Here is a 23,248-nt window from a genome sequence, read left to right as displayed (position 1 = left end):
TCAATTGATATATAAAAATATGGCGATAGGTGTATGAATAGTAGATTGCAGTATTTCTTTTGAATTATTTTTGCATGTTGCTGGTCCTGCAGTTGCAGTGGCAAAATGATATAATTTGTCTGTCACATACAGGAGCATTGCAGCATAGCTGTCAGGAGACATTAGAAAATATCTTGAAATCATCAGATAGTAGAGAATTGATTTCTTATAATTTGTAGGAAGAGTAATTAATTTTTTGTTCTTTTTGTTCTAAATTAGAAAACTGTAATTGTCAGAGATGAAATTTCATACATTTCCAACCTCTTTTTTTAATTTACAAATTTCATAGTGATTACACAATCACGGTGCATTATCAAACATCTTGCTGTTAACGATTATATATGGTGTTATAAGAAAAAGTACTACGGATTTCTGCTTGTATTCTCCTATACTTTCTTATTTGTTTATAGTTCGACTGAGGAGTGATTATACTTACTTCAGCTTAACATATAGTATATGTCTTTATAGGTGCGTTAACACTTTTATGCTACTTTGGTATGGACTCACTTAGCAAATACGAAATACATTTAACTCTTTCATTTTATATAAATAATTATTTCTGTTGTTGTTTCTGCTAAGGGAAAATTAGTTTTTTGCTCCATATGGCAGATCTTGTCTTCCTATAGGCCTTCATGCATGGCATCAGTTAGTCTTCTACTGAGTCCATAATTCTCACTGCACCTGGAGTTCCTTTAGAATAACATCATGGGACAAGCTTCATCTCAATGTCCACATATTTTAATTGTCTCAGTCTTACAGTGTGCATGGCATTTTTATGTCGTTAAGGGCTGTAGTTTCAGCTTACATTTCCTAATTATGTATTAATGGTCTATTACTGTAAAAATTAAATGATGATGGCGTCCTCTTGGGTAAAATATTCCGGAGGTAAAATAGTCCCCAATTCGGATCTCTGGACGGGGACTACCCAAGAGGACGTCATTATCAAGAGAAAGAAAACTGGCGATCTACGGATCGGATCGGAGCGTGGAATGTCAGATCCCTTAATCGGGCAGGTAGGTTAGAAAATTTAAAAAGGAAAATGGATAGGTTAAAGTTACATATAGTGGGAATTAGTGAAGTTCGGTGGCAGGAGGAGCAAGACTTTTGGTCAGGTGAATACAGGGTTATAAATACAAAATCAAACAGGGGTAATGCAGGAGTAGGTTTAATAATGAATAAAAAAATAGGAGTGTGGGTAAGCTACTACAAACAGCATAGTGAAAGCATTATTGTGGCCAAGATACACACGAAGCAAACGCCTACTACAGTAGTACAAGTTTATATGCCAACTAGCTCTGCAGATGATGAAGAAATTGATGAAATGTATGATGAGCTAAAAGAAATTATTCAGGTAGTGAAGGGAGACGAAAATTTAATGGTCATGAGTGACTGGAATTCGACATTAGGAAAAGGAAGAGAAGGAAACGTAGTAGGTGAATATGGATTGGGGTTACGAAATGAAAGAGCAAGCCGCCTGGTAGAATTTTACACAGAGCATGATTTAATCATAGCTAACACTTGGTTCAAGAGTCATGAAAGAAGGTTGTATACATGGAAGAACCCTGGAGAAACTAAAAAGTTTCAGATAGATTATATAATGGTAAGACAGAGACTTAGGAACCAGATTTTGAATTGTAAGTCTTTTCCAGGGGCAGATGGGGACTCTGACCACAATCTATTGGTTAATAACTGTAGATTAAAACTGAAGAAACTGCAAAAAGGTGGGAATTTAAGGAGACGGGACCTGGATAAACTGAAATAACCTGATGTTGTACGCAGTTTCAGGGAGAGCATAAGGGAACAATTGACAGGAATTGGGGAAAGAAATACAGTAGAAGAAGAATGGGTAGCTTTGAGGAATGAAAGAGTGATGGCAGTAGAGGATCAAGTAGGTAAAAAGACGAGGGCTAGTAGAAATCCTTGGGCAACAAAAGAAATATTGAATTTAATTGATGAAAGGAGAAAATACAAAAATGCAGTAAGTGAAGCAGGCAAAAAGGAATACATACATCTAAAATGAGATCGACAGGAAGTGCAAAAGGGCTACGCAGGGATGGCTAGAGGACAAATGTAAGGATATAGAGGCTTATCTCACGAGGGGTGAGATGGATACTGCCTACAGAAAAATTAAAGAGACCTTTGGAGAAAAGAGAACCACTTTCATGAATATCAAGAGCTCAGATGGAAACCCAGTTCTAAGCAAAAAGGGGAGAGCAGAAATGTGGAAGGAGTATATAGAGGATCTATACAGGGACTATGTTCTTGAGGACAGTGTTATGGAAATGGAAGAGGAGGTAGACGAAGATAAAGTGGGAGATATGATACTGCGTGAAGAGTTTGAGAGAGCACTGAAAGACCTAAGTCGAAACAAGGCCCCAGGAATAGACAACATTCTATTAGAACTACTGACAGCCTTGGGAGAGCCAGGCCTAACAGAACTCTACCATCTGGTGAGCAAGATGTATGAGACAGGCGAAATTCCTTCAGACTTCAAGAAGAATATAGTAATTCCAATCCCAAAGAAAGCAGGTGTTGACAGATGTGAAAATTACCGAACTATCAGTTTAATAAGTCACAGCTGCAAAATACTAACTTCAATTCTTTACAGATGAATGGAAAAACTGGTAGAAGCTGACCACGGGGAAGATCAGTTTGGATTCCGCAGAAATGTTGGAACACGTGAGGCAATACTGACCCTACAACTTATCTTAGAAGAAAGATTAAGGAAAGGCAAACCTACGTTTCTAGCATTTGTAGACTTAGTGAATGTTGACTGGAATACCCTCTTTCAAATTCTGAAGGTGGTAGGGGTAAAATACAGGGAGCGAAAAGCTATTTACAATTTGCACAGAAAGCAGATGGCAGTTATAAGAGTCGAGGGGCATGAAAGGGAAGCAGTGGTTGGGAAGGGAGTGAGACAAGGTTGTAGTCTCTCCCCAATGTTATTCAATCTGTATATTGAGCAAGCAGAGAAGGAAACAAAAGAAAAATTCTGAGTAGGTATTAAAATCAATGGAGAAGAAATAAAAACTTTAAGGTTCGCCGATGACATTGTAATTCTGTCAGAGACAACAAAGGACTTGGAAGAGCAGTTGAACGGAATGGACAATGTCTTGAATGGAGGGTATAAGATGAACATCAAAAAAAGCAAAACGAGGATAATGGAATGTAGTCGAATTAAGTTGGATGATGCTGAGGGAATTAGATTAGGAAATGAGACACTTAAAGCAGTAAAGAAGTTTAGCTATTTGGGGAGCAAAATAACCGATGATGGCCGAAGTAGAGAGGATATAGAATGTAGACTGGCAATGGCAAGGACAGCGTTTCTGAAGAAGAGAAATTTGTTAACATCGAGTATAGATTTAAGTGTCAGAAAGTCGTTTCTGAAAGTATTTGTATGGAGTGTAGCCATGTATGGAAGTGAAACATGGACGATAAATAGTTCGGACAAGAAGAGAATAGAAGCTTTCGAAATGTGGTACTACAGAAGAATGCTAAAAATTAGATGGGTAGATGACATAACTAATGAGGAGGTATTGAATAGAATTGGGGAGAAGAGGAGTTTGTGGCACAATTTGGCAAGAAGGAGGGACCGGTTGGTAGGACATGTTATGAGGTATCAAGGGATCACCAATTTAGCATTGGAAGGCAGCGTGGAGGGTAAAAATCGTAGAGGGAGACCAAGAGATGAATACAGTAAGCAGATTAAGAAGGATGTTGGTTGCAGTAAGTACTGGGAGATGAAGAAGCTTGCACAGGATAGAGTAGCATGGAGAGCTGCATCAAACCAGTCTCAGGACTGAAGACCACAACAACAACAATACTATTTTGCCAATTAATACAGTAATTTAAATAAAATAATTGCATTTTGTTGTGATGTGTACCGTTTTATAGAACTTTAGTATTAGTTTTCTACACTTCTGTGACTCTTAGATACAAATTTATGTGTTAGAGGTCTGAAGACAGCTTGAAGATAAGCTAAAACTAGTAATCAATAAAATTATATTTTTGGCATCTTGACCACTGAGGGTTTTCCTGAATTCAAAATCATATAAAAAAATAGAGAAAATTCTTCTTGTAGTTTATGCAAGGAAGTTATTTCCCAGTTGCTGACCCTTTTTATATACTTGCAATTATTTATTTGTATCCAAAACTCTCATATCATACTTCAGTACTGCTGTGTATAATAAATAACTGTTTGAAATTTAATCTTTTAGAATATTAGTGTGAGCAACGACACTTTATTCAACCTATTTATCAGAAGACTTCAAAGTGTTTATAATTTAAGAAAAGAATACAGATCGTTTAACTATCCAGTTTGACTTAATATTCTGTTGTCAAAACATTCTGTTACAAAACTTACATATTATATTTTTTTAGATGAAATTGTTCTTTTGTTGCACAATTCTTTGTTGTTCTCATGGTACTCATCAGTTTATCTCCTTCCATCCTAGAAACAGAAAAAAACATATTGAACTAATTATACTTTAAGGTGAAGTTACCACTTTCTTAACACACTTTTCAGACTGCATGATTACATTGGACAGAAACAACAGCAACTCAGTAGTGTAACATAAAGTGAGACAGCATTAGATTGTCGACAAACATTAAAGCTTTATGTATTAGTCACAGTCTTAAGTTTTCTACTGGGGAGTTTTTATTGAACACCTTCCACAATGTTACACTACAGCGACATAATAAATTTAGCTACTGCAGAGAGAGAAAGAGAGATAATTTTCTTTTCATATTGTCTGTTTGCATTCAGTGACTGTTCTTGGTATATTCAGACAACTTCTATATCCAAAGGGTTCAGTATCCATATATCATGGCATTTGTTAGATTACAGCTGAACTAACTTTAAACATGCTCTTTTAATATGCTTAATTTTCTTTTTCATTTGTGCTTTGATTAGAAGATAAGTATTTCATAACATCTGTGTTTCTCCTAGGTTCTCTGTGCAGTAAGGATAAGCACTTGGTTTTACATCAGGTATATAAACATAAAATTCACTTTGTAATGGATTGCATGAAGATAAGAAGACATACTTGACAGTTGCCCATAGTGGAACCTGTCAGCTGTCCCAGACATTTGCTCATACTGGATAACACTTCAAACAAAGCTTTCACACTTTAATGACACTAAGGACAATGTAATTTTTCCCTATGATGTATGGGAAGAGGATTGCTGGAGACTAAGCAGGAGTGATGTACTTTGAAGTTTATTCAGTTAATATACGTCAGTTGGTGAAGGCAAACTACATTTTGTCTTTCATTTGATGGATTATGAAAGTATTCTTAATCATATAAGAACAGCTGTTTATTTACAAACATTTCAGGAAATAGCTTCATGCCATAATCTTTTATATATGAGTAGCTTCAACAGGATGTTCATTTGTAAACGTCGTTCCTGTCTGTCACCACTGTTAACGCTAGTGCATGTGTTTCCTTCTGGTATAGACATGTTCCTCATGTGTAGAAAAAACTGAGAATATGTCTAAATATCTCACTTATCACTCCCACATAAGCAACAGTACAAAGCCATAGCATTGGAACTTATGAGAAAAAATATTCCATGCTTTCATATTTGAAGAGTGGTCAGTATGTTGCAGGACATCAGAAATGATGTCTTGCTGCTAGGGACTGTTTTCTATTTATCGGTAGGTCCTCACTCCAGTTGCAAATCTTACATAAATGTATTTTAATTAATAGCTGTCAGTGGTATGTGTAGTGCTGAAAGGTATTTTAAAAGAACATTATCACAGAATGTAAATAGGTTATCATTTGTGAAGGTTTTGCATTATTAGTATTTATGGAGCGTGGTCTAATCGCTATGAACAATGCTTATTTAAGTTATAGGAATTTGGAACAGCAAATTTAAAATTGTAGACCGATCACTCAGTTTGCTGCACTCTTATAGGATAGGTTATCTCATGTCCAATGATCGAAAACGTCTTCGATAGGTGATCAAAACACTCTCTGGACAAAATTTGACCTTTGAAAATAGGGTTTACTATAAGCACGTATAGAAACAAACACATTACATCAACCTGCCTCACCCCTCTCTTAAACATACCTCCATCCTAAACTACACCCCTTCCCTTTCCCTGCCCCTCCCCCTTATTAAGCTACTCACCTTCCCATCACATCCCCTTTACTCAGCAACACCTCTTTTCGATAAACAGGCCAGTCAGAGTTCTTCTAGCTAGCACACACATTTAGCCTTCCCAGTATTAGCTCAGTATTTTACTGCCCAATAATTTTTCTCGAATCATTCTTTGGGCCCCACATATTTTCTTGGAAACAGGCAAATTTGAAAGCTTCTAAGCCAGCAGTGTTACACATATTGAGCTCTTCCAATAAAGCTTAGTATTTCTCTGCCATGAAACCAAAACCACCAATCACATGTGTCAACTTCTCCTGCCTCCCCCCTCTCCTCGTCCTCTTACCAAACACAAACCTTGCCCTCCACTCGCCTTTCCAAGCCATGCTCCTTCCATGGAAATGGAGCTATAAGTGAGCAGTCGATTCATCAACATCAGTTAAAACACAGTCTCAACAGTCATCACCCGCCTTTGCTGAACACTGTTTTACATCTTTCACACTATGCACTGCACCTTGTGATTCTGTTTACTGACTGTGGATTTACGATCTCAATCCTATGAATTCTGTAATAGCGTCCTCCATATCTCACTCTTGATTAAATCCAGTTTGTCTTAACATACACATGGAATAATATGAATGCCATTATCAAGCTAACATGAATTGCCAAATCACGTACAAATCACGTTTAGTGTCATAAGTATTTGAGGTTAATGCATGATATATTAAGTCACTTGTTTCTGTGTGACACATATCAATATTTTTCATCTCAAATTTCTTCAACGTGTACTCATAATGAAATGTACATGAAGCATCTTACAAATATCTGAAATAGAAATTGTTACAGCTATGGACTTTTCAAAAACAGTGTTGTTTAGTATTAGTCAATAACCACTAAATTTTGCTTAATTGCAGCACTAACCAGGAATTCGCTATTGCAATTAGAGCAGCAGCTCCATATTTAGCTTCCCAATATCTTCCCATTACTCATTCATCGTATATTACGTATTCTGATGCAAAACCATCTCTTATTCAGTCGTCGAAAATATCTTTTCTGAATTGTTTTTGCATCAATTCATTTGTCAGCATTTAATCGATATACAGTTTCTTCCAGGGTCTGCGATCGAATGATAATCACATGAGTTTTGCTAACAATGCGGTAATGGTTCGGACACTGGTTTAAATTTCTGTAGCAAATGAAATAACTTTTTTAACATTTAGTGCAGAAATCAGCTTCTTTAGAACCCCTGGCTTGGTGACACCTGGTAGTTTTACTGTTTCCTCTCGGTATAATGGAAGTTAGAGTGATGTTCATGTATATTTTCTGTATGATCAGGTCTACTTTTAGTATGTAACCTATGTCTGAATCAAAACTGTTCATAGGCAGCCATGCAGAACCAGAGAGGGATAGATATTGCATCACTACCCAGATGTAGGGACGAGAAATATAGTATAATGTATATTTTTGTTTCCACAACAAGTAGCCATGAACCTGTCGGTTGCAGTATCCTCACTCTACGAATTGTGATTGCTCTCTGTCTATAGTAAGTCAAGTTTTATATCAGTGACTTTCAGAAACGCATCCCACACTAAACTAATCGGCTAGATCAGTTCTATATGTTTTGAGACAAATGTGCAGAAATACATTGGCCTACAGTAAAGCAGATATGTTGTTAGAGAAATCACTTGATTTCTTTCACTGAAATACGCACCACACCTTGTAAACTCTTCCGTATTCTGATAGTTTGATAGTTGTTTCACGAGTTCTCGAACTTTTGAACGCTTCAATTATTGGCAACTGTTCATCTATCAAAAATGAATCGTCAGTTACCTAATCAAAAGGAAACACACTTCTGATATTAAACTGTTAACTGTTGGCAAAATACTTTCTTGTTATTTTCAGTTCAATATCAGGTTTTAAATGCAATACCCATTTTTATAGAGCACATGCCAGAAATCTGAAGGATGCAATGAATCGAATTTATTCATCATTATATTATACTCAATATCTCCCACTAGTTCTTCATAGACTCATTATTATGAAATGAGCATCGTAATTTGTTAGACTATGAAACACAGCACCATAAAATTAGGCCTATTACTTTAATTAGTGATGGCATATATAGATTCTCGAAATCTGTTTGGGAAATGATCTCTATGTTTTTCATAAGTTTGCTTTAATCTCTCATTATAGATATGGCAATTTCTACTATTATAACCACATCTTCCTCTTTGTCCTTGTTCTGTAACAAGTGATTTCTTATGTGCTCATGAACGGAATACAGCTGTTTGCGAATCTAATCCATACAGTCAGCACCTCAGAACGGCTGAAACTGTAAATATTCATCACAGTAAGTACTGTGTATTGATTTCGTAACTGTCACACAGTTATAAAAATCTTTCGATAACTGTATATGTGACAAATATTAGATTTTGTTGCTTTCTGTTCTTCTTGAATTTTACGTGCTATATCTTTGTACTAGGTATGAGACTGATACCTGCTTTGAATTACGAACAAACAACTAATTGTGCAGCCAGTTTCACTTTAAATTGAAAATGCCACAAACAGTGCTCACATACCTCAATATCGTGATGACAAGGGTAATGTCACTATTTGATAGATTCAAAAGGTTTGTTGTTGACCAAGAATGCTAAATTTACACGTTTTCTACTCGTATCATGTCCCTAATAATGTGTTATCACGATTATGATGTTTTGAAGCACACAGTGGAACTATGTTAAACTGTTTTGTATTGTATTCTTTCTTCCATTCTATACTCATCCTCTTGTGCTCAGAGTACTAAATACCACAACATTAACAGAAACACTCTTGGTACTTTAAACATAGCTGCGCTACAGCAACGGTTCCACGTAAATCAGACTAAGAACAGCCGACCAGTTGCAAAGGATAAAGTAATCTTTACCTAGGTTTCAATAGATATAAATCTATCTTCTTCAGAAGACGGCAGTATTATAACAACATGAAGTGATATGTCCTTATCGTTTAGGCAGACATCTGCAGATGTAACTATGCAGATGTCTGCCTAAACGATAAGGACATATCACTTCATGTTGTTATAATACTGCCGTCTTCTGAAGAAGATAGATTTATATCTATTGAAACCTAGGTAAAGATTACTTTATCCTTTGCAACTGGTCGGCTGTTCTTAGTCTGAGAAACACTCTTGTTGCTTTTCTCAAATATTTCGTCATTCTTCAGATTTCTGGGAAATTAAAATATTTTAAAAGTTTAAATCAACTGAATAACATCGCTAATTAGATATTTAGCTCACATTGTCATATTCTGGACACATGTCAGCTATATCTGAACAGTTTATGCTACAAATACTGCTCTTTGATGTAGTATTTATCACAGCATCCTTTTTGGAACATCTTTTCGGTATTTTGTGTGCTTTCCGGCACAAAAACCTCTGTTTACATTCATATTAACACAAAGTTTCAAAATTCCTTTTTATGGCCAGTGGAACTGCCGAATTGAGAAGTTTCCTATGTGGTTGGTATGTACCGAATTCTCTAATGTCATTCGATAGCGAAAGAGAGGAATTCTTGCTGCTCATATGCATTTTCATAACCTCACCTGACTTGGGAGACAAGAATTTACAGACAAGCGAGACAATTTAACTGGCTGATGCAACTCCTACACTCTGTGGGCGAAATCTCGGAGACTTGCATCAAGAAAGTGATTTGGATCCTTAATTATAGGGCGACTGGCTATTATGCTAGTGCATATCCTACTTTTAAAAGAAAAATATGTGATAATTCATTCAGTAGCATCATCAGAGTCTTAAATGCACTTTGAAGATGTTCCACCTATTATTTATAATTGTATACCCCAAAACTGTCTGTAGTAGCTCTTCTAATTCTCTGATAACTTGAAGACGGAGATTTCACAGAATTCTAGAATTTTTGCCTGTGTTTGAAGCTCAAATACGAAGAAGATTCGTATAAGCTATGTGCACTACTCTAGCACAAAGATGGCACATATACGTATGACAAATAACTGTTTCACCAACAGTATCAATGGCTTAGTACTACAGTGACTCACTTTATATTACAACCAACAGCATCAGTGGCTTACTACTATAGTGACTGATTTTATTTTAGAACCTATCTCCCTGCTTATTCAGCAATCTGTTAGACAGGTCGAAACTTGTTGACATCTGCACATACACATTCAAGGAATAGTTGATGCCATTTCCAAGCATGTCATGTTTCACACTGTCGACTCAAATGCACATTCAGGAAGTGTTCTCTCGTTATCTGTGAGCCAAAGGTTCGGACATTTGAATCTAAAGTCCAATGAATTAGGTGTTTCAGTAGCTTTTGGATATTTTTTCTATACTTTCCGATATTTTTCAGTACCATTTGATAATTTTCAATGTTCTCCAAAATGTTCTATAGTAATAACAAGTGTCTTTATACAAATATCAACTGTATTTATTGCAAAAACTACTGATATTAGAAAATATCAGTAAGGGCTGTCTCAGAAAAGCATTGTGGAGTTTGAATATGAATGTATGGAAGTTTTCCTAGATTCTTATGACAGACCATAAATATTAGCATCATTCCCTGAGGCTACCTTGGCTTGGGGCGCTATATTAGACTGAGCCACTACAGCCTTCACAGATGTGAGTGCTGTCAGAAGCCGAGCTACCAAGGCCATCAACAGATGCACCCTCATTTAAGACGATTCAACTTAGGCGCGAAGACCTGCTCAAGAACGCTTCATCGAATCGTCTTAGACATCATCTAGACATAGCAAGTTACACATTTCACTGTGTAGAGAGATGAAGGGAGTGCATACACTTTGGCGTGACAAGCAATTTATAAAACCCTAGCACCTACTCTCAAATCTTCAACTACAAAAGGTGTGAATACATTTCACAGAAAGCATAGGCGTCATACCTCACATGTTTACATGCATTAAAATTCAAGATGTGTCTCGGTGAATATTTGTATTGGTTACATCCCATGAACTGTCTCCAATACAAGATACCTTAGTCAACTAAGCTCCTTGGGATATAATTACATCAACATTTGGGAGCGTTTTCAGTGTCTTTGTCATCAGTTTTTATTCTGTTTACTGAAGATACTTACGTTGCAGTTTCTGAAACTTCAATTCATTTTTCTTAGTGAGTAGGGCCAATGGAAGCTGACAAATAAATAGCACTATCTAAGCATACATCTGCTACGTCTCCTTCTGAACGTCCATCTGTCTGCTTGGGTAAAACTCCTGAGTTCCTCCACTCTAAGCAACATGGGGAAACGGAACGATTATGCACATTCACAACCTGCGAGCATTCACAGTTTCGTTGCCATTAGCATTAGGTCACACTGTTAAATGAAACATCTCGTAGTAGGGTTGTTTTGTTTAACAGGAATATATCTCACTAAAGATGGGGGATGTAATGATATAATATCACCACCAGTAACTTGTGAGTCAAGTGTTGACTCTAGTACATCTCTTATGTCGAAGGTCAAATACCTTATTTCGCAATTTTTAAAAAATTTTCCTTTGCTCTAACAGTTCTAAAGAAAGATATTCAGACATTTGATTTTGCAACAGAGCATTGAGCACTACTATGAGAATTTGTAAATAATGTATGTAATATTACACATGATAAATCACATGAAGTAGTATCTGTTGTTGAAATTAATAAACTATGTTCACTGTGTTATGTTACATTAAAAGGATTGATTATTAATATACTTATAAGTTTCAATGAAAGTGTTACTGATATTATTTATGTACTTGTTATGGACCCATCAGATTTTAGTACAGTATAATACACATTATGTGTTTGTGAAGTAAGAACAGAAACCCACATTAATCAGAAGTTTGTGCTATCTTCAAATGCTGGTTGGTGAAGTAAAGCATTATTGAAGAATTTCTAAATATCTTCAGGTGAATAACATTCCATTTTTGTATCTACTCTTCCTCGATTATTATTTACAGTAAGAGATGCTCTCCTGCCCCCCAACCCAACAGCAGACAACATAATCATAAAGGTTCAGAACATTTTACATCGAATACAGAAAAACAGTAGTATATAGTAAGTTAACAAAATGCTCCCGAAAATGAACCATGGACCTTGCCATCGACAGGGTGGCTGTACCATAGGTGCAACCACAACAGGAGGATTCTGACAAAAGGCCCAACAAACCTCTGGATACTGAAGATGGGCAGCAGCTTTTTAAGTAATTGCAGCGCAACAGACTGGATGTTTGACTGATCAGGCCTTGAAACATCAACTAAAACGGTCTTACTGGGCTGGTACTGTCAACGATTGAAAGCACAGGGAAACTACACCCGTAACTTTCTCGAGGGCATGTAGCTCTACTGTATGGTTAAATGATGATGGCAGATTCTTGAGTGAAATATCCTGGAGGTAAAATAGTCCTCCTTTTGGCTCTCTGGGCAGGGACTACTCAGGAGGATGTCGTCATCAGGAGAAACAAAACTGGCATTCTACAGATCAGAGGATGGAATGTTAGATCCCTTAATTGGTCGCGTAGGTTAGAAAATTTAAAAAGTGAAATCGATTGGTTGAAGTTAGATATGGTGGGAATTAGTGCAGTCCAGTGGCTGGACGAACAGGGCTTCTGGTAAGGTGAACACAAGGTCATAAATGCAAAGTCAAATAGGGGTAATACTGGAGTAGGTTTAGTAATTAATAAAAAGATAGGGATGCGAGAGATCTGCTATGAGCACTTAGTAAACACATTATCGTAGCCAAGATAGACAAAAAGCCCACACCCACCACAGTAGTAGAAGTTCATATCCAACTAGCTCCGCAGATGATGAAGAGATTGAAGAAATCTATGATGAGATAAAGGAAATTGTTCAAATAGTTCAGGGAGATGACAATTTAATAGTGACAGGGGTCTGGAATTCGATAGTAGGAAAATGAAGAGAAGGAAAAACAGTAGGTGAATGTGGACTTCGGGTAAAGAATGAAAGTGGAAACCACCTGGCAGAATTTTGCACTGAGCATAATTTAATCGTTGCTAACATATCGTTTAAGAATCATAGAAGAAAGTTGTATACGCGGAAGAGACCTGGAGACACTGGAAGGTTTCGGATTGATTTTATAATGGTAAGACAGAGATTCCGAAACCAGACTTTTACAGGGAGAGACGTGGGCTCTGACAACAATTAATACGTTATGAACTACAAATTAAAACTGAAGAAATTGGAAAACGGTTGGAATTTAAGGGGATGAGGCCTGGATAAGTTGAAAGAACCAGACGTTGCTGAAAGTCTTAGATGGCGCATTAGGCAGCGTTGACTAGAATAATGGACTACAGTAGAGGATGAATGGATAGCTTTAAGAGATGAAATAGTGAAGGTAGCAGAGAATCAAAAAGAAAAAAAGACAAGACCTAAGAGAAATCCTGGAATTACACAAGAGGTACTGAATTTAATTGACGAAGGTAGAAGGTATAAAAATGCAACAAGTGAAATAGGTGAAGAGGAATGCAAACGTTTAAGAAATCAAACTGACAGGACGTGCAAGATGGCTAAGCAGGATTGCTTACAGGACAAATGTAAGGATTTATAAGGGTAATCGTATTTCACTAGGGGAAATAAAGATACCGCGAACAGAAAAATTTAGGAGTTCTTTGAAAAAAACTGAAGCAACTCTGTGAAAATCAAGAGCTCAGATGGGAAACCAGTTATAAGCAAAGAAGGTAAAGCTGTAAGGTGGTAAGAGTATAAAGACTGTTTATACAAGGGACATACACTCGAAAGCAAGATTATGCAACGAGAAATGGACCCAGATGAAGATGGGGTCAGAGATATGATACTGTTGAAGAATTTGACGTTACACAAGGCACCGGAATGCCGATATACCGTCAGAATAACTGATAGCCTTGGGATAGACAGCCATTACAAAACCGTCGCATCTGGTGTGCAAGATACATGAGACACGAGAAATGCCCTCAGTCGTCAATAAGAATGCAGTAATACCAATTCCAAAGATAGCAGCTGCTGACATGTATGAAAATTACCGAGCTATCAATTTAATAAGTCATGGTTGCAAAATACTTTACGAAATAATGTAAAAACTGGTAGAAGCCTACCTCCGGGAATATCAGTTTGAATTCCGGAGAAATGTGGGATCACGAGAGGCAGTACTGACTCAACGACTTATCTTAGACCTAGGAGGTAGGTTAAGGAAATGCAAACCTACGTTTACAATATTTGTAGACTTAGAGAAAGCTTTTGACAATTTTGAGTGGAATCTCTCTCTAAAATTCTGAAGGTACCAGGAGTAAAATACAGGGAGCGACAGCTTATTTACAACTTGTACAGAAACCAGACAGCAGTTATAGGAGTTGAAGGGCGTGAAATGGAAGTTATGGTTGAGAAGGGACTGAGACAGGGTTGTAGCCTTTCCCCATATTATTCAATCTGTACATTGAACAAGCAATAAAGGAAACGAAAGAAAAATTGGAGTAGAAATTATTCAGGGAAACGAAACAAAAACTTTGAGGTTTACCGATGGCATTGTAATTCTTTCAGAGACAGCAAAGGACTTGGAAGAACAATTGAACGGAGTGAATTTCTTGAAAGGAGGATATAGGATGAACATCAACCAAAGAAGAACAGGGATAATACAAAGTAGTGGAATTAAATCAGGCGATGCTAAGGGAATCAGATTAGAAAACGCGGCACTTAAAGAACTAGAAGAGTTTTGCTGTTTGGGCAGCAAAATAACTGACGATGATCGAAGTAGAGAGGATTTAAAGTGAAGACAAGGACTGCTAACAAAAGCATTTCTGAAGTAGAGAAATTTATTACCATCGGATACAGATTTCTTCTTCCCAAAGTATTTGTCTGGAGTGTAAAGATGTATGGGAGTGAAACAAGGACGATGAACAGTTTAGACAAGAAGAAAATAGAAGTTTTAGAAATGTGATGCTGCAGAAGAATGTTGAAAACTAGTATCTAATGAAAAGATGACGAACAGAACTGAGAGGAAAGAAATTATTGCCACAAATTGACGGAAAGGTGAGATCAGTTGATAGGACACATTCTGTGACAACAGGGGATCATTAGTTTAGTATTGGAGGAAATGTAGGTGGTAAAAATCGTAGAGGGAGACCAAGAGATGAATACAGTAAGCAGAGTCAGAAGGATGTTGGTCGCAGTAGTTATCTGGAGCTGAAGAGGCTCACACAGGATAGAGTAGCATGGAGAGCTGCAACAAACCAGTCTTCGGAGTGAAGATCACAACAACAACAACAACGAAACATTTAAAATTTTGCTCATAAATACTTTCAAATACAGCGAAATTAAAACATGTTATAGAGTTACCAGTGGAAATGGTTTAACTTCAAATTTTTTCTCGTAATACTTTAAAATACGATGTGAATCCAACTAGAGCATTATACTGGCATCGGTGCAACACACATATCTTTAGGCACATATTGGCTTCTGAAATATCCACAAGTAACTACTGTTATTGCAAAAAAAGATGGCAGGAACTAAATCTCTACTAGAAAAAGCATTTAAACCTGTTTCTTCACTAATGAAAACATTGGTTCATAACAAAAGTGTAGATGATTGGTTATATGTTGGTAGCTGTCGATGGAGGTGCTTAAATGAGTCATATCATAAGATACACAGGAACTAGAAGATTGTACAATACATTGTTTAAAATTAAACCCAATATAAAAACTTCACAGCACGAGAACTTCAAAATTATTTTAAAATCTTCAGGGATACCAATAATAATAGAGAAATGGTGGTAAGTTCCTATGGGACCAAACTGCTGAAGTCATCGGTCCCTAGGATTACACACTAATTAATCTAGCTTACACTAATTTACTGTAGGGACAACACACACACACATGCCCGAGGGAGGACTCGAACCTCCGACGGGGTGAGCCGCGCGGACCCTGGCAAAGCGCATGAGACCACGTGGCTACCCCGCGCGGCCGAATAGAGAGAACTATCTTTCCTGCAGACCAGCAAATTCCAATGGAGGCTTCAAGAACACCAATATCATTAAGCCTGCAATAGGGAAAGTGCTGCATCATCATTGGGAGACGATGAAATACATATCTGTATGAAAACGAACAAGGAAAGAGAGAATACCACTAAAGACAGCCTCCATCGAATCATCAGCAAATATCGGCTATGCCCACTGTAATAACCCAAATAAATTTGTACGTGGATTATAGTGCCTGTTAGGATCGAAAATGAAGGACATCAGTCTACCTGACAATGAAGTAAAAACTATTGAAGGTTATCTTTGAAACCTGAGATTAATGCTTGAAGTTGAGGTTGCTGAGAACAATAATTTTCTTCGTCTTTTCTTTTGCCCGACAGTTCGCGTCGACACGTCTGGGATAATAAGCTCTCTTATCTGAGCTGTGGTAGCTGTACTATCTGCCACTGATGCTCTCCCAACACGACGATCCTGGCGGGATTCTGTGCTACTTGGATGGCCAAAACCTCGTCTACAGGTGTGATAATGTTTACGTGACAACCGAAACAGCAGCATTGCACAACTTACACAACATGTCCAACTTATGTGGCAATTCTCCGAAAGGATCTCTCACCACTCGGAAGGCCATCGTTTGACGCCTTTACAGACTCTCTCAGTTGGCTGTAGGAATGACAGCGAGTGCCGTGACATGGTTCCCTGCTTTCTCCACACGCTTGCACCACACTGAACCTTCTAACTGAGCATTCCTATTAACGTTTAGACACAAATGGCGCTCTTGAAGCTGTACTATAACGCTCTTTGTTGGCGGACGACGTTGAAATCATTATCATTACATCTACTATCCCCAAGGCTGCATATGCCGTCATCGCATGAAAATCGACAGCGGCTTTCCAAGAGTACTACTTTTTTTTCCCCCCAGTAATGTATATTACGAGCGAAATATCTCAGTGTTTGCTTTGGATCCATGACTACAAGGAAAAAAAAAATGTTCAAATATGTGTGAAATCCTACGGGACTTAACTGCTAAGGTCATCAGTCCCTAAGCTTAACACTACTTAACCTAAATTATCCTAAGGGTAAACACACACACACCCACGCCCGAGTGAGGATACGAACCTCCGCCGGGACCAGCCACACAGTCCATGACTGCAGCACCTCAGACCGCTCGGCTAATCCCGCGCGGCCATTACTATCAATCCGGTTTAAATCTGCATGGAAGACAGACAAACAAAGTGCCTGACAGGTACAACCAGCAAGGAGGACAATTAAGCAAATATCGTCACCACCCGACGAGAATGATGTCATGCCCCCTCGGCAGTTCTTGCCACAGGAAAATCTCTGATTGTTCTATTTCCAAAAAGGATTGTGGGTTAGGAAGGAGTTGAATAATATAAATGTGCAGGAAAACAGTGAGCTGTGATCTGTAGGTCTAAATATATGTAAGACAATTGACTTAGAAGCTGTCTAATTTGCCTAGGTCCAAGAAAAGAAGGCAGCTTATGATGGAGCTGAGAAATGTGATTGGACAGTAAAGTACTGGGCCATTATTGAAAGAGCTAAAAGTGTGTGCTTGGAATCTCCCTGGTCGGCCCAGTTCCAAAGGGTGCTTGGTTTGAGATGCAGTTGAGAAATGTCACTGGACAGCAAAGTACTGAGCTGTTATTGAAACAGCACAATTCCTTGGCATAGAAGTTCTTTGTTTGGGCTTCTTCCAAGAAAGTGGCGTTGTTTAATGAAAAGTTGACAAATTAGGTCGGACCGTAAAATACTTTTTTGTCATAGGCAGACCTAAATATGTGATTGGGCTTAAATACTCTCTGACTAGCCTATTTTTGAGAAAGGGATGTGGCTTAGGTAGGTGGAGGTAGTAGAGTGGGCGAAATGGGACGTAAATTAGGAGTTATGGGGAAGGTGAGAAAGGGTAGGGTATGGGAATGCGGACTGGAAGGGAAATGTTTGAGGGCATGAAAGTTCTACATTACATTTTACTCAGGGAGTACTTTGATCTCTTGCTGTCTTCCCTTGAAAGATTTGCGAGAGATTGTCACTGACGTAGCTGCTCAGTGCAAAAATATTCTCTTCCGATAAATTTCCGGTAGAAATTCGAGTCCTATAATATGTATCACCATTTATGTGTCTTCTGTCTTCCTGTGCCGTGGAATTTAAAATTGATGCCGTCTAATGGTACAAATCCCGACTCTAGGATTAAGTGATGCGCAGTCTGAATTGTGACCAGTCAGGTTTCGCTTTAGTTACTTTCGAAGTATTTTTGTGAGAGATTCTGTGTAGTTCTTTTCGCTTATCTGGTAAAATTAAACAGTGTTAGGTTGAACTATACACTTCAGGGTGTCATTTTCTTAATATTGCGCATTACACAATTATGCCACGAGATTTCCTCTAATTTGTTTTTCAACATGTGCATTGCTTTCATATTTACTCACTTGTTTTTTTCGTGTGTGCAACAAAAGACCGTATGTCAAAACAGTGGGCTCTCTCTCATTTTCTCATCCTTTCCTTCTCTCTTTATTTTTCTGTTTATCTTTTCCGATCTCTACATCTCTCTAACAATTTATTTATCGATATCTTAAACTTGGAAATTATAATTTAGAAAGGAAGCAGCAGGTAGATAAATACGATATCTGTGGTATGATACTGAGGGAAGATTCTCACAGAGCAATGAGACAATTAAGTCGAAACGAGGCCCCAAGAATACACGACATTTCCTCAGAATTATTCAGTTTCTGGGAGAACAACCACGGCAAAATTAATCCACATTGTGTGTGTGATACGTGAGACTGGTGAATTGCCCTCAGACTTCGAAAGGAATGTGTTAATTCCTATTCCAAAGAAGGCAGTACTGACTCCACTTATTGTAGAAGATAGGTTGACGACAGGGAAACCTCCGTTAATAGAATTTCTAGATACAGAGAAAGTTTTTGATAATGTTGACCAAATTACGCTCTTCGAAATTCTGACGGTCACAGTGATAAAATACAGGCAGTAAAATGTTATCTAAGGCATATACAGAAACTAAACAGCCGTTAAAAGAATCGAATGCATCAAATGGAAGCACTAATTGAGAATGGAGCGAACAGGATTGTAACCTACATCCAACGTTATTCAAACTAAATACTGAGCCAGCAGTAGATGGAATCAAGCAAGAAACAGAGAAAGAAGTGAGAACGAATTATAGCCCATCGTCGATGTCATTAAATTCATAATTTGAGCAGTCTGTAAAGACACCTATGGAGATTTTTGAAACGGGAATTAACGATCAAGGAGCAGTGTTTACAACTCTGAATTTGATTGACGACACTGTAATCCAGTTAATGGAAGAAAAGGACATTGAAGACTTGGTACATAACATGGACATTTCCTTGATAATATGGTATAAGATGAACATCAAAAAAATAAATTAGCGGCAATCGAATACAGTCGAATTAAAACAGGCGGTTCTGAGAGAACTGCATTAGCAAATGGCAGCAGAATATCCAATAATCGAAAAAGTAGAGGACGTATAAAGAGCAAACTGAAAATAACTAGAAAATCACATCTGAGAAACGAAAATTTGTCAACATCGGGTATAAATGTGGTATGAAGTCTTTCGCTGAAGGTATTTTTCTGGATTGTAAGTGGGAGTAAAACATAAAAGACAAATATTTAGGATAAAATCTGAGCACAAGCTTTTGAAATGTGGAGCTACAAAAGAATACTTAAGATATCATGGGTAGATCAAGTACCTAATATGGAGGTACTGAATCAAACTGGAGTGAAAAAAATTTATGGCACAGTATGACTGAGAGAGTGGATCGGTTGGTTGTATGAGGTGGTTGTAATTAAAGTGCAGCTACTCTAAAGTTCCAGTGTGGGCTGTAATTATCGTATGGCAGCGAAACCTTTTAGAAATTCTAATGCATAAATTGGTTCCGCATTATCACATTAGCGTACCTACCAAGTTTGACTCCCATGAATGAATTACAGCACACATTGGACCTCCGTGACTAGCTGCACTTTAACTATAACCAACCGGTATCTATGCTGAAGCCTGAAGGACACTTCAGTTTTGCAATGCTGAAAAATGAAGCGCTTAAACAGTGTTGAGGCAGACCAACATCTGAATACAATAAGCAGCTTGGTTGCCATATTAATGCTGCGATGAAGATATGTGCGCAGGATGGACTACAGTGGAGACCCGCATCAAATCAGTCTTCGGCCAGAAGACCACAGTACAGCTGCTTAACAGTTTAAAAAAGAAGAAATTCGGAAAAAGTAAGTATCGAAGGTAGTATGACCTTACCTTCGTTAACTCGATTTTCTTGACGCATTTTCCGTTGACGTCGGTATGCCCGTCTGGACATCTAATGGGTGTGTCGACACTATGTTCAGGATAATCATGCTGGCTTATGGAATATTCCATGCTCTCCACACCGGAAGATGGATCGATAAAAATAGTAGTAGCACAGAGCAGAGCTAGCCACATCCTCATGCCGCGGTCTGCTGAACAGTAATGACGCAGCAGCTTGTTGCCGTGACAGCGCGTGAGCTCAAGGACAACAGCTTTCCGAGAAGCGTGAGCTACAATCGGCCCTCCGTTTTTATAAGTACTTGTTTCATAAACATCTCCACTATATGAGCTCATAGCTGTGGCTACATTCCACTATCACACGCTTACCCTGCCACCTTGTGGTTACGTAACACAGTAAATTATCATCTTAACGGCTAGTACGTTCTCCTGAACAGAATGACACAACACAATCTCATAGACTGGACAGAGATTCGATGAGATCGCAAATTTTTGGCGTGGCTGCTCCTTAGGATGTGTTTGGAATATTCCTACAGACACACACAATTATCTTACTATGATTTCATATTTAATTTACTTTTCCCTAACCAGACGAAATGTAATTATGAAGGTTGTTATTTAATTACTTTTGTCACTCTTGAACATGCAATTTGTGTATGTGAGAAAAGTATCCCACATTTATCTTGACTGATTGAACAAGAGAAGTCCATAAAAAAACACGAGTTACCCATACTAATTTTCCATTTGAGTTAATACAAAAAGGTACTCGCAGTTTCCAAGGTTAATCTTCACTGTGCTACGAACGAAGAAGTTGTCTTACAAAGAAAAGTAATTCATTATGTGACCAGATATATATAAAAAGTAGAAGTTAAAAAATAAATAATTTATATGTAGCTGTAACTGTTACTCTCAACTGGCCTCTGGACTTTTCTTCGGTATAATGAATTTCGGTTTAATCTGATGGTCTCTTTACAAAGTAACAGGGAATTGTTATAGAGAAATGAAGTAAGTTCTTCATGGATGCCGTTACTCCAAAGAAAACATATAGAAACGATGGAGATTGGTGTTTTTTCTGTTGCTGATTACGCATCCAGACAAACAAACAAAGCCAAATTTTCTGCATTTTGTTGTGAAATTGTCCCATATCACGGGATTTGTTAGAAAGTGAAAATAGATTGCCTGTTTTCTCGAGGGAGACTGCAGGAACAAAAAAAAATGGTTAAAATGGCTCTGAGCACTATGCGACTTAACTTCTTAGATCATCAGTCGCGTAGAACTTAGAACTACTTAAACCTAACTAACCTAAGGACATCACACACATCAATGCCCGTGGCAGGATTCGAACCTGCGACCGTAGCGGTCGCTCGGCTCCAGACTGTAGCGCCTAGAACCGCTCGGCCACTCCGACCGGCACTACAGGAACACAGCGATGCCATACTTGCCCCCCACATGCGCGGTACGTTTTAACGTTAAGTATCAATTGTAAGCGTCGGTTCTTGTGGTTGCCATTAGGGTGTCTCAAAAGTACACCAAACTCGACACTGCCTCGTTCGCTTTCCAATGTGCGTGACGTCGACATTGGTAATAAGACACCAACAACAGAGTTTTATTTTCGGCAGTGTATGTTAGACCATTTCTTAATAATGAGCTGGTCAACGGTGGATTGCCCACAGGAGAAATCTCATTGCATCGTTGGCCGCCAATGACGATTGATATTTTTTTATTTTATGAATGACTACGTCTACGTGCATGACCTCCCTCCAACTTTGGGTGAACTGAGACGCCACGTAGCCATATCAGCGTATAGAATAACTTTAAATGAAGAACACATTTTTTAAGCCGCGATCACAGTGTAGATACTTCTATTCTTCCAAGAGACCGGTTTCAACAGTCTTACACTGCCTTCCCGTAATCTTATGGAACTTATTTTAATGTTGCACATTTTACATTACAGGAAGTCAAAGTATAAAAGGCACTCCACACGTATACATGGGTTCAATTGGCACTATGGGACTTAACTTCTGAGGTCATCAGACCCCTAGAACTTAGAACTACTTAAACCTAACTAACCTAAGGACGTCACACACATCCATGCCCGAGGCAGGATTCGAATCTGCGACCGTAGCGGTCGCGCGCTTACAGACTGTAGCGCCTAGAACCGCACGGCCACTCTGGCCGGCCACATATACACATCTAGTTAAAAGCCCAGTTGGTAAAATGCACACAGCTGATAAAAGCCTCATACCATCCATGCATACTGGGGCGAACATGACTCTCCCACACTTGCCGCACAGCACTACGCTGCCAGCAGCTGCATCAAAGAGGGTGAATGATACGTTGTTAAAGCAAATTATTGAGTCCAGAAGGGTAATACATGGAGAAGGGCGACTGATTACATAGGTTCGTAGTGATAGTAGGATTAGTGTTGTAGGATGCCCCATGAATCCCCACACTCTAATTTTTAGGCGATGGTTACGCACTGCTATCAAAGTGGAAAAGCCTAAGATAGGGGCTGAACGAGAGATGTCCTCATCGAGGCAGCTTCATGTTTCTTGAGTACATCACGAAAAGATTACAAATGATCTCCTATAGAGGTAGTGAGTCTAAGGCTGTAAGGAGTTCTTCCAGGTTCCACATCAGTGGGAATTCTGTGGGTTGAATTCTTCAAAAAGTAGACGAGTGTAAAAGACACAGGCCTAGTTAGATGGGCTTCATGCTACAAAGCAGGCTACTGCCGGCAATTCAACAAATTTTAGCTGAACTTTTAGCCAGCTTTCAGTGCCAGTAACGATTTGAGCATCAGTGCTTTCTGTTAACACTTGGAACTG

The 23,248-nt window shown here is 38.3% G+C and overlaps 1 long non-coding RNA gene across 2 annotated transcripts in view; it reads right to left on the bottom strand.

The window, feature by feature from the left end:
- Nucleotides 1–4,260: 4,260 nt before the first annotated feature.
- Nucleotides 4,261–23,248, bottom strand: part of LOC126474077 (uncharacterized) — a 45,507-nt gene continuing 26,519 nt past the window's right edge. The window contains exons 1-2 of one of the 2 annotated variants that reach the window (XR_007586571.1): nucleotides 20,415–20,641; nucleotides 4,261–4,489 (exon numbers count right to left, since the gene is read on the bottom strand). This is a non-coding gene — a long non-coding RNA (uncharacterized LOC126474077). Of the gene's footprint in view, nucleotides 4,490–20,414; nucleotides 20,642–23,248 lie in introns of those variants that run through there. The other variant, XR_007586572.1, reaches the window with a different exon arrangement.

This window comes from Schistocerca serialis, chromosome 4, assembly GCF_023864345.2.
Source record: "Schistocerca serialis cubense isolate TAMUIC-IGC-003099 chromosome 4, iqSchSeri2.2, whole genome shotgun sequence".
Taxonomy (NCBI): Eukaryota; Metazoa; Arthropoda; class Insecta; order Orthoptera; family Acrididae; genus Schistocerca; species Schistocerca serialis.
Note: the sequence above shows the minus strand (reverse complement) of the source record. Positions and strands in the feature narration are given on the sequence as shown.